Genomic DNA, 13,586 nt, shown 5'->3' with positions numbered 1-13,586 from the left:
ATGGCAGGCAGCATTACGATGGCAAGCAGGAGTGCTGCCAAAGCGGTCCCAGTCCCTTTTTTATTTCCATTTCCATCTTGAGAAAAATGACTATGGGTAAAGGGAATAAAAGGTGTGTCTATTTGGAAGGCAAAATCATGTGACCAAGCTACGAGCAGTAGCGAAACGCGTCATCGTCGGTGAACTTCCATTTGGCTGGGCGAGGGTTGGAAGTGTCCATACGAACTTTTAAACATTTTGTTAAAATAAAGGATAAAACTTTTAAAATCTACTTGGGCTGAGGCAAGATTTGTGGAATATGATTGTGTGCAACTTAAAAGTGGCATTTCAATCCAGGAGTGCGTGACGTCGGCGCAGATGAGTGTGGATTTATATAAATATATATATATATATATTACACGGCCACGGTAGTGGCCATGTAGTTATGGTTAAGTTGCTAATCCCATAGGAAGAACAGTTTTTGGGCAGCTTATAACTTCGCTCCCCCTGGAGGAATCCTCACCAAACCTTGTAAAAAAAAGGTATATGGCCCACTCTGATTTTTTTTTTTGCAAAGTTTGGTGAGGTTTGGTCCAGGGGAGGTAAAGTTATAGGGGGGGTCCCAACATTTCTTTTTTCCCATAGACATAATGGGAAAAAATGTTGCTCACGCCTACAGCCCAAACCGCTGGACGGATTTTCACCAAATTTGTGGCAGAAGCGGCGGCTTGGTCCCGAAAGCGTGATTTTGTTAATTTGGTGTAAATCCATCCAGTAGTTTTTTTAAATGACCAAAACATAAAGCAAATAAATTAGTGATATCTATGTCCGCTCTGCGGACACACTTCCCTGTTCGCTCCGCGGAAAGGACACCGATTGGCTAATTGACTTGCGTCATATCCGCGGACACCCAACGTGTTCGCTGATTGGTTGGCGTGAAGCATGAAGTGCGCCTGATTTTTGGAAACGCCCGCCATCTTCGATTCGTGGATATCGGCCAGTGTCCGTGGACATTGCAGTAAAAACATATTAATAAACACAACATTGTACTTGACAAATTTATCAAATAATCTCTGGGGTGGTGAGGGGCGATGAGGATGGGATGGAATATGGCTGCAAGAAGCAAAAAAACTGGGTTTTTTCACTGCGAAAGTCCGCGAACAGTCTGGATGTTCGCAAACTGTCCTGTGAAAGTTTACAGACACATCTGCGTTACTGGTTTGGTGAAAAGCAGATCTTTGATGTCTTATAACTTTGGCGCCACTTAATGGAACTGCATGTCATTTTGCAATTATATTCCTAAACTGATACCGGATGAGTTTGCAAAGTTTGGTGGGATTCTGTCAAGAGGGGGAAAGATTTGAGGTGGGGTCCCAAAATAATGTAAAGGCTTATAAATGAGGTGCCATTTGACAAATATACACTTAATTTGGCAAACTGCTAATACAAATAGATATAAATGTTTTTCTGAGATTGGTGGGATTTTGTGAAAAGGGGGCAAAATTAGAGGGGGGTCCCAAAATAATGTAAAGGCTTATAAATGAGGGGCCATTTGACGAATCTACACTTAATTTGGCAAACTGATAATAGATCCAGATACACATGTTTTTGCAAAGTTTGTTGGGATTTTTTCAAGAGGGGGCAGAATTAGAGGGCGGTCCCAAAATATTGTAAAGGCTTATAAATGTGGTGCCATTTGACAAATCTACACAAAGGTTTGCAACAACATTATAAATCTAGATATAAATGTTTTCGTAAACTTTGAATGGATTTTGTCAAGTGGGGGCTAGGTTATATGACGATTGTATGTGCATCCTTTGACACTTTAGAAAAAATAAAAAAATGGGTGGAATTCCAGCAAACTTGTGTAAGGGGCATTGAGAAGGACATGAAAGCATGGTTTTGCAAATGTGCCCATGTTTTATTTTTATACAAGTGTCATAATAATGTAGGTACAAAAAATAGCGATATACCTTGGGTGACTCAGGTGTAGCCTGTGGCCATGGGCAGCGGCCAGATTGTCCGGGTCATGGAATAAGGTCCTGATCCAGACAATCTGGCTACTGGCCATGACCAGGAGGGAGAAAACATGGGGTTAAAGTGGCCATGTCCACCTGGGACTGGCTTTGCGGTAAAGTTATTCGAAAATGGGATAGATTTGAAAAGGAAGAAAAATGTGCTCGTGGCAAATATGGTCATAGAGTTCTCTTTTTGCCTTCTGCAGGCTGCCATGGAAAGCAAAGAGGGGCCCTGTATGGAACCCCGCCTTCCCTTTCCATGGTGGACATCTTGGAAAAGGATTTTCCTTCCTACACCGGGATGCCTATGGCGTCACGGTGTAGGAAGAAAAATCCAGCACCCTGGGTTCCCGCTTTGGGCACCTAGGTTGCTAATGGCCTTCATCCCCCATCACAGGGGCTGGAATGGGGGGATAATGGTCCAGAGACCTCTCTATCCACCATCGCTTCGCTTGGGCTGATAACTTGGGCTGCCAGGCCGCTATCCACCGTTCCATCCCTCGAACGGAGGATAAACGCCACAATATTGCCATTAGCATAACACAAAATGCAAATGGAAATGTTGGAAAATCTTATTGAGGCTATGTACTTTACTAAGAAATATAAAGTAGATGGAGTCTATAAGTTTTGTTTTTAGTTCTATTTTTTAACTGTGAAAGGTGGTTCCTAAATGAACATTTCTTTTATTGTTTTTAGATGCATTTTATTTTTGGCAGGAGAGCTTAGAACGAAACGTGGGGAGGGAAATGATGGAAGAGGCACCAAACACTAATATCGAGGGTCAGGCGGACAGGGGAAAATGTTGCGCATGTGTTATTTCTAAGGTAAGGGGCAGTGTTTCCCATGCTCCTTGATTACAGCAGTGATGGTGTCTCTTGGGGAGGAGGGATGGCATTAGCTGATTCCATTTTAAGAAAAATAGCAGTTTTGCTAAAAGTATGTACTGTGTACTAGATTGTTAATGGATAAGTAGGAGTAGGTGTTAGAGCTGTGCAAGGGAAATTTTGAAGTTGAAAGTTCCTAGATCAGTTGAAAATGCAGTTCCGAACTGTCCGTGAAGCACAGATCTTATCGTGAAGTGCGGACGGGTTCTCGGACACGTCATCATGCTGCGCGCCAGCAGATGGTCATGTGGCACTTTCCAGAAGGTCCGCAATGAAGTCAGATGTTCGTAGACGTTATGGATAAGTTGCACTAATAAAAACCTATGAAATTCAATGAAAAAACTTTGTTAAGGGGACGTTATGGTTAAGTTGCACTAATAAAAACCTATGAAATTCAATGAAAAAACTTTGTCAAAAGGACGTTATGGTTAAGTTGCGCTACTAAAAACCTATCAAATTCAGTGAAAAAACTTTGTTAAAGGGACGTTATGGTTACAAGTAAAACCGAAAAAAACCCTGAAATTCGGAAGTTATGGTAAGCTAAGCAACCATAACTCGCGCCACCACCATGCACTGCTAAGAATAACACCCATGACATCAAAGATGACATCACAAATATGATTGATGACATCACTGATGATATCACATGTCTAGCCCCTTCTTTTTTTGTTCACTGACATATCTAGGCCAGGTGAGTTTATTCACTGACAGTCAAAAACTTAAAATTCAAAAGGTATTACATTTGTAGACGTTGCTATTCTCACATGTTTTTACAGTACTTTCCTTAGAATTCAATCACATCTTATGATGCACATATATAGGGGGAAAAGCAGGCCTGAAACACAGCAATCATTTCTATCCGTAAAGATAATCATGTTGGTTATACACAGTGGCTCATGATACTGCCTTTTGTTTACTTACTTTACTCTCCCTGTATAAGCCCCATATTTGTATACATTGTGGTCTCTTAAATGTTTTGTGTGTAGTTGTACAAGCATGTAGTAAGTGATGCATTGTTACCTACTTAGTATATGTTTCACAGTATGCAAACGTGTGATACAGAAGCATTCACCGTTTTACTATCCAACATGGGAAAATTAGAAATATTACATCTCTATGGTGTATGCTGCAGCCAATGCCTATGTTTCTGTATGAGTAGGTTCCTGTTCTAGAAACAACACTGCAATGGAATGTTCTTTGGAGCAATACATTGCATAATGAAGTATGTAGTTCATCACACATCTCCAGATGACCCCTGACACTTTTTTGCTAACATTACATTCACAACCCCTTGTAGGGACTTCCTATGAAAATTAAATGCACATGTGATGTCATCAGTGATGTCATCAATCATATTTGTGATGTCATCTTTGATGTCATGGGTGTTATTCTTAGCAGTGCAGATGGTTGTGTGAGTTATGGTTGCTTAGCTTACCATAACTGCAAAATTTCAGGGGTTTTTCAGTTTTACTTGCAACCATAACGTCCCTTTAACAAGGTTTTTCACTGACTATATATATATATATATATATATATATATATATATATACCCCCAATAGTAGATAATATCATCCCTACATTCAAATATAATTGAATAGATAGGTTATTGAGGGGCATAAGGGTCTTCTTTCAGATTGTTTGATAAAAAGATCACTATATAAATAATGGTGGTGAAAAGTCAGGTGAAACAGTATTTCACTTTTAGAATGTGTTATTCAGTGCAAGAGCAAAGGAGGTCACCTACAGACAACTGAACACTGACTCTAGAGGAAATTAAAAGATCACACATTTAGTTCTGTGCACATGCACACACCCCCTCCCCACACACACACGCACACACACATTCAATCATGTGGAAGCACAGGCAATTAATGGATCACAGGCTCAATTTACATAAAAACACAATTAGGTAGTCAGCGAAAGAATTCAATACCACAGTGAGAACACACACACATATGGGCTACATTCTCTTTACATTAGGAACGCCATAGGAATATAAGAGAACATGGAGTGCATACCATTATTGTAACATGATTGGAGCATTTATTCTTTTAAGAAAGAGACAAGAGATTGTGTTGTTAAAAAATGTATATGTATATATATATATATCAGTAACAAAACTTTGTTAAAGGGACGTTATGGTTAAGTGCGCTACTAAAAACGTATGAAATTCAGTAAAAAAACTTTGTTAAAGCGACGTTGTGGTTCCAAGTAAAACCGAAAAAATCTTGAAATTCGCCAGTTATGGTAAGCTAAGCAACCATAACTCACGCCACCACTGTGCACTGGTAAGACTAACACCCACGACATCACAAATGTCATTGATGACATCACTGATGACATCACATGTCTGTCTCCCTCTTTTTCCCTTTACTGACATATCTAGGCCACATGGTTTTCTTCAGTAACAGTCAGGAACTAAAAATTGTAAACGTACTATATTTGTAGACTTATTCATCAAGTATGTTCTTATAGTAATTCCCTTAGTATCCAGTCATATCATATGAAACATATACATAGGGGAAGCCACAAGCTTGAAAGACAGCAATCCTTTCTGTGCATGAAGATAATCAGTAGAGTTATTAGCACTTTCTGATAGTTCTGTTGTTTTTTTATTAATGTACTTTCCCTGTATATGCTCATATTTTTATAAATTATACTCACACTACTTTCCTTAGCGTCCAGTCACATCATGTGATACATATACATAGGGTAAATAGCAGCTTTCAAAGAGAGCAATCATTTATTTGCATAAAGATAATCAGTTAGGTTATGAATTGTTTCTGCTACTACTTCTTCTTTTTTGCTTACTTCACTTTCCCTGTATATACCCATATATGTATGTGTTCTTGTCTCTTTTTGTTTTATTTGTAATAATGCAATTATGTAATACGTGGGTTTTATTAGCTACTTATTACATATTTCACAGTACGCAAAACTCTAATAAGAAAACAGTTATCATTTCATTATTCAACCTATCAACATTATGAATATTGTACCTTCATATATGCTGCACACAATGCCTATGTTTCTGCATGAGTAGCTTAGTATACTGGACAGATCTTCATAATAGAATGTTATTTATATCAATGCATTGCTTAATGCACTAATTAGCTCATGATATTTATTCCAATGATCCTTGACAGTTTATTCTCAACATTATAATAAGAATCCCTTGTACACACATTTCATGAAAAGTAAATACACATGTGATGTCATCAGTGCCTCCCCACCCCAAAATCCCCGGATGTAAAACCAGGCGTCCTGAGCGGGTCCCGCGAGCGGACCTTGTAATAGAGTGGTAAGGGGTTAATGGCTCCGGCACCTTTACTGGCGCCGTTAACCCCTTTCCGCCCTCCTCGTAATGAGGCCCAATGTTAGTCATGGATGCGACAAGAAGAAAGAAGAGGAGCGGCTAAAGAAGATGACATCCTTATTTTTTTTTTTTAAAGAGAAAACAATAGTGTTTTTGGATTTATGTTGTCTGTTTTGTTGTTCATTATTTTTATTATAATGAAGGGGATAATGCAACCCCAGTGGTCCGAAGAATGTCACAATGACTGGAAAAGCTTAATGAAACATTTCTTTTGTCACTTAAAAAAGTAACGTTTGGTGATGATGGTTGGGTTTTTACCACAGCACTAAGAAGGATGAAATGTAGTGTGAGTCCATGAAAAGGTGGGGCAAGTGAAAGTAAAACAACGTATGTATGTATTTTGGTCTCATGTCACAGGCACACCCAGGTATAAGCATATGCGAACATAGGTGAAAACTAAGGTATGCATGAAAGGGAGAAAGAAGCAGCAGTTCGATTACATTAGAAAATGAGCAAATTCAGTAGCAATTATTTTTAGGAGGTAGGAGTGCTTTAAAGAAAAGAATGCCCTGAAGCAGCAATGTTTAGATTTTAGGAGGATGTAATGATGATAAAATGAACTTATTTTTCAAGAAACTCACCCAGGATTTATATTACAGATGGAGGGTCCCCTGTTGCGACTAAAAATACAATAATAGCAAGTACTCTCTTTATGAAACTCCTGCATCCTTGTGTCTCACAGAACATTTAATATCCCCTTGACTGACTATCTTGTTTAAAGAAGAAGGGAAATGGCCTATGAATTAAGGGGCCCTTGAACTAGCTGAAAAGCAGCCAAAATCCAAACCACATATATAAATAATACATGGACTAAATTGAAAAAGTCCTTGGAATATGGAAAACAAAGAATCAGGTGGAAGATGTGCAGCTGGAAGATGAATAAGATGACAGTCAGATGTTGAACTGAAAGTGAATTCGGAATAAGGCAGGGACCAAGGAAGCATTGTGGGATGGGAGAAAAGAGAAAATATGAATGAATAAAAGTGTCTTAAATGGAAGTAACAGTAAGAATTGGTCTGGTGGGTTCCCTCAAGGGATAGCAAATGTTGCTCTAACAAGATCTCCCAATTCTCGTGGTGGCTGAAGTCACTTGCTGTGCATGTTATTTAACATTTAGTTGGGTAACACGGGTGGGAACAAGATGGAAGCAAACAAAGTTACTGTTTGGGGATACGTACTAGCATACATACATGGATTAAAAGAGGGCAAACATATGCCACAACCTTTGACAACAAGGGGATGCATATATATATATATATCTTAGAAAAAGAGACTAGAATATGTTTGAAGACACTATTGGTTCTTCAGAAGTGTCTTTCATGATACCTCCCATGTTGAGCATTGCATTGAGGGGGGTGACTGAGATGGGGATGCATAGGTACACACATATGGGGGAGGTAAGACACTAGGTACAAGGTTGGGTAGTGGTGGAATATTGAATGCTGATTGAATATCAACCATAGGGAGGAATGTAGAGGGGGTGCCAACCCATCCCCTCTCAACTGATACATAGATAACATGGTAGGTAGTTCACTCTCCTGTCAATCATTGTAGAAACCAGGATTAGATTGCCTTTATTAAAAATAAAAAGTACATTAGAAATAAGGGATCACTGCACACACTTGGTTTGAGGAGGCACGGGAACTGAAGGGTGCGTTTATTTTACACACACTCCATAGGTGCTTTAGGGATATTTTATGAATAATATGTCTACAAAATGAATGTGGTTAAATAAATACAGAATATAGCTCCGTGAAGAAAAGCACAGTGTCAACATTTTTTTATTTTAAAATGGATAATCAGATGCAAATGGGTTCTAGGCCTATACAAATCAGGTGTGGGGAATTATAAATGATACCAAGGGTTTTGAGATAAGCAAGAGGGGCTGACACACAGATCTGGGTAGCATCTTGGAGCAAGATATGATGTTTGTAGGTCAAAATGGAATTGGCATAGAAATCGGACAAGAATGAGAAGAGGTTAGGCAATTAATAGAAACTTCTAACACATGTATCTATGTTCTTGTGGAGAACCTGCACAAAGTGTATCATATCAACTTAGCTTCAAAGCCCAGCTGTATTATATGGCACCATAAAATAAGAGGATATATATTCTCCAACGGTGTTGTGTACCAGAGAACTTGGCATAACCTCAGGGAGTAGATAAGCTGCAGACATTGACTCATGAAGAATGTCCTTGGCAGGAGTTGTGCACTTTCTTAGTTGTGTCCAGCCAAGTCTAAAATATTCATTTTGTACCTCAGAGAAAAGCTGTGGATGCCAATTATACTAATGAGGAAATATTGTGCATGTGTGATACGTTATCCAATGGTAATGAAGGGACGTTTGACCTTTAATTAAATTGGCCTATCAAAGCCTACCATTCACAAGGTGCTAATTTGCATACATGTGTTGCGTAATCTTGGAAAATATATAAAGATAGGTGGTATGCAGACATGCATTTGAGTTTGTTTTTCCCCCGATGAATAAAGAAACCTTTTTTGACTCCGAGGTGTCTGTTTTTTCCTGTCTCTGCATGACAGACGGGGAGCATGAAAATCCATGGATATCTGATAGTGGTGTAGGGCGTGTGGGGGGAAGGACGCCCTGTGCACCATAGTCTTCCTTAATTTAGTACTGTGTGAAGGATTTCAATCAGGCGACACACGCCTTGGTCTCAGCTTATTATGCAGCGCACGACTAAAATGTGTATCTCTTCATACTAGATTCAATAATGAGATGGTACACCACTCATATCACACCCCCTTTTCAAATATCCTGGGTTACAATGGACAATGAACCAGGCTAGTTGGTAAAATACAATATGTATTTATTTATTTTAAAATTCAAAAGAAATCGCACACTTTTTATATGGGGCAGCAATCACCAATGGGGTGATAATTACAACGAGAATGTGAGCAATGCACTGGGTTTAACTTTCTAGTGACACATATACATAGCACAGCAGAATAGGAGTACTTTTGATTTTGGAAAGATAGCACCCAAGTTATAATTTCCCCCTGCAATGTTCCCTCAACCAACAAATAATCAAATCTGAGTGGATAAACAGACACATCATGTAATAAGAGGTAAGAAATGGGACCCAAATCTGAACTTCCCTCCCCAAATAAGAGAAGAGAGAAAAACTGATTTTAAACCCCTTTCAATGTTATAAAATGACACTCGGAAATGGACAAATAAATAATGAATGTGTGTTGAAAACCTTGAAGCAAATATAATTCCTCACTAAAGCACAATTCAAAGACACTAATAATCACAAAGAATCGTTTACCAAAAGCATACAGTTCGAAAATGAGTGGCAAGTTAAAACAGATTGCAGCAAAATGACATGTGTGAAAGTTGCATTTTTTTCACTCCCGCCTAAAATTAACCAAATGGTTTTTAATTAAAAAAAGGGTGAAATACTGATTTGGAGTGCAGTTCTTTGGTTGGGGGATAGCTATGGATCACAGGTACAAAATGGAAGTGAACGTAAGTCTCTAGCTGGTAAATTGGATGAGTTATGGAAGGTAGAGTGAGGTTCGTTTTTAGGAAGATAGAGCAGTGAAAAGAGGAATCGGCTTTAAAATTGAAAGGCAAATCTCACTTAACCTAGATTTAATGGCTAAGAAAAGAGGAACGCCTCCCCTGAATATCAAAAGTTATGCTGGAGTTGTAACCCTTCACACAGTGTACCCCTTTTCTTAAAGGAACTTTTTTTAATTTAAACACAACATCGCTGATGACTTAGGACCTATGCAAGACAGAAATGAAGAGAAACGTGGTGTTAACACTAGAAATCAAGGGCAAGGTTGCACGGATGATTTTGGCAGTTTTTCAATTTATCAGGACAAATGCAAGATAGGCTATGGGTTTAGATGGGGTGGCGATACGTACAGTCCACTTTTAATTTGGGATGTTGGACCGTCAAGGGTTCTGGTCACTAAACGGCAGGGCGCCTGGCAAACAGCTGGGCAGTTCTTGTCACCGGATGCTACTTCGGGACTGGCAATTCTGGTCACTGGAAACTAAGGATCAGCTGGATGGCAGGTTTGCAGCTAGCATGCAGTTAGTGGTATCAGGATGCCTCCCAAAAACACCACAGCTTTCCCCTTTGGTTATTTGGAAATTTTAGTGGGATTTCAGAATGAAGGCCTTGCTGGAGCAGGATCAGCAATGCTTGGGTTTTGCAATGGGCCCTGGAGTAGGGTCAGCAATATTTTGGCCTTGTGGTTGGGATCTGGAACCTGGATGGATTGAACAGGAACAGGACGCTGGCACAGGAAGATCAGGAAGAGTGTGTGTGTGTAGAGTCTTGTCAGGGACTCTTATTTATAATGCCTAGTGACATCATCAATGTATATGACTGGGGCAGGCTTAACTAAACACGACTGTAGCAACGGGATTGGACAAGGATGATAATCTCTGCTCTCAGCTGATGGGATTTCAGGAAAATTATGTCAGATTTATGAGGTGAGTTTTACAATGTCCAAAAACATCCCATAGTTACTTTAACTAAAATCCAATTTTGCCACAAACATACATTTATACAACTGCAATCTCTTAACAAATTATATACACAGGTTACATATTTTGTGCAGCCCGTTGCAGTCCAATCCTCCAGTCTGTGAGATCTTGTTGCACCCTTCTACCAATTTTACACGCTTTTCAATGGGATTTATATTACTCCAAATTCTATAACTTTATACATGGGCGTGGATTATCATAAGGAACGTATGTACAAAATTCTGCATTTGCAACGTGGATGCTTCTCTTGTAATCCGCTGTACTTTGCCCTTTTTGTCTCCAAGGTGACAATGAATTCTACCAAGACTTAAAAGATATCCCACAAAATCACTTTTACACTGCGAAAATTCTATATTTTTACAAAGTCTTGCTGCAGAGATAAAAGTTTTTAAAGTTTATTTCTGAAATAGTCTTTGGAAGCAAATGTCAGTCCTTTGTCTTGCCCTGGACCATTTTTTTCTTTTCAGCTGTAACCAACTGTCACTTCAGCCCTGTGTGGGGTGGGGGTTCCCAGTTTGATTGAAGGTTTTATGGCCCCTTCACACTTCAAACTTCCTGGCCCTGGGAGCACCATTGTCAGTGGGTTCCTCCCAGCCTAGACTCTTACCCACCTTTTAATTATCAGTAGGGTGTTAGTCTCTGCTGAGAGTTTATGGTGTGGCTCCCTTCCTAGGTGGACAGTTCAGGGCTATGACACTGGAATAACTGGTTTTTGAGAACTTGCAAATTCAGCCCATTTTTACACATGTGTTGAAAACTACTAGCATTTCCTTTCAAATTCGATGTTGCATCTCCATCAGATTCCCACACTGTCTTTGCAGCCAAAGTCATTTTCTTGCAAGCAGGAGTTTTGTCTGAAGCACAGATATATTGTAACTGACCTGGCTCGGAGAGTTAGTCTCTTTGAACTGCTGAGCTTTTGGATACTTTTGGAAAGAAATAAATGCGTGTTCCCGTGCGAGTAAAAGTGGAGTCCATTGTTGATTTCTCTCAGAGTTGATTTGACAGGGCCTGTCATTCTGAGTCATGCCTGGTTTTGCTGAGGCACAATGAAATATCCTGGGCATGGCAGGGCCTTTTTAATCACAGTAGTTTCAGACAGAACAGATGGAAATAGCATCAAAGCAGCATTTTTCTTAAAGGTGAAACATCATTTTTAAAGGGGATTTTGGGGTTTTGCAGCAAAACAATGCTGCTTTTTCACTTTCTTCCTTATGTATGTGTCAGAACAACACACTTGCACGCTCCTTCAGTGTGTACCCTGGTTCCATCCTGCCCAATGTGTGCTTGGCAGGACAGTGCAGCCATCTTTTTGTTGCTGCAAAAATTCAGTTTTGAGGGCCTGGTGCACACAGGAGCCAGCGCAGCCATTTGCTGTTTTCTTGTGCAAATGCAGCTTGGTGATGTGGTGAAATACTGTTGAGTGGGTCAATATATCCCACACCCCACCGACTCTTCTGAGATTTCAAGTCGAGGGAGAATCAGGCAAGTGGGATTTCTTCATGGCACAAAGCAGGATCCGTCAGGTATGAGTCCTTCTTCCATCAGAGAGCGGTGCATCACGCTCATCTCGCTGCCTCTGGTTGGAACGTGGAACGACACCCCCAGATTTCTCTTGGAAATTCCTTTATGGTGTTGAGCGACAACCCCGGATTTCCTTGGGTTTCTCCTTTCCAGGTCCCCGAGGAGATCCTCCTTGGTAGTGATGGTGCAACCAGCACAGATCTATGAAAGAGAACACAAACTGGTTACTGCCATTTCCCACTAACTGCCCTACAATCAGGTTGACAGCAGTAGGATACGCAGGCATTTAACCCTTTAAGTGCCAAGGACGAGGTATCTCGTCCTTGGAAGTGCACACGCAGTGCCAAGGACGAGATAGCTCGTCCTTTTCGGCACCTTGTTTTGAGCGATCCCTGCAAAGCAGGGATCGCTCAAAACTGTAATCCAACCCCCGGGCTATGTGAGGGGGAGGTCCCCCCTCACTGCCCGGGGGTTGGATTTCCTTCAGTTTCACGCCGACGTGCGTGACGCACGTCGGCGTGAAACGGAAAGCAATTCCACCGCAGCAGCCATTTTCGGCTGCTGCGTTGGAGAGAGAAGGTGAGTGCCCTTCTTGTTCCGCCTCGATCTCCGGCTGTATTTCAAGCCGGAGATCGAGGCGGGTATCGTTGGAAAGGGGAGATTCTCCCCTTTCCAACGGTACCCATTGTGTGACTTTGCTGCCCGCGGATCGGGCGCAGGGCGCCTCGATCCGCGGGCAGCAACGTCACGGATCAAACGAAGATCCTTTTGTGACGCGTGGGGGAGGGGGGGCTGCTTACTAGGTAAGCGGCCCCCTTCCCCCGTGGCCCCAAAGCATGGGGCCACAGCGCCAGGGACCCCTGGGGGCAGATGATCACTGCCCCCGGGGGTGGGGGAAAAAAAAAAAAAAAAAAAAAAAATCGAGGGAAGGAGGGAGGTGGGAGGGGGTTTTGGGCCCTGGGGCCCACTGGGCCACCAGCGATTGACCTAAAAGTGGTGTCCCTGGAAAGGGGACTTTCTCCCCTTTCCAGGGACACCACTCATATGCCGCATTGCTGGTCACGGATCAGCGCAGAGCGCTGATCCGTGACCAGCAACCCACTGAACCACCATGGATCTGTTTGCGAGTTGGGGGGGAGGGGGGCTGCTTCAGGTAAGCAGCCCTCTCCCCCCCCCCCGGCCCCCAAAGCATGGGGACACATGAAAATGTACCCTGGGGGCAGATGGCTGGCCATCTGCCCCCAGGGAAATATATATAAAAAAAATAATAATAATCTGA

Source organism: Ambystoma mexicanum, chromosome 11 (genome assembly GCF_040938575.1).
Source record: "Ambystoma mexicanum isolate Mex_15411 chromosome 11, UKY_AmexF1_1, whole genome shotgun sequence".
Taxonomy (NCBI): domain Eukaryota; kingdom Metazoa; phylum Chordata; class Amphibia; order Caudata; family Ambystomatidae; genus Ambystoma; species Ambystoma mexicanum.
The sequence above is the reverse complement of the archived record's forward strand: the minus strand, read 5'-3'. Positions refer to the sequence as shown.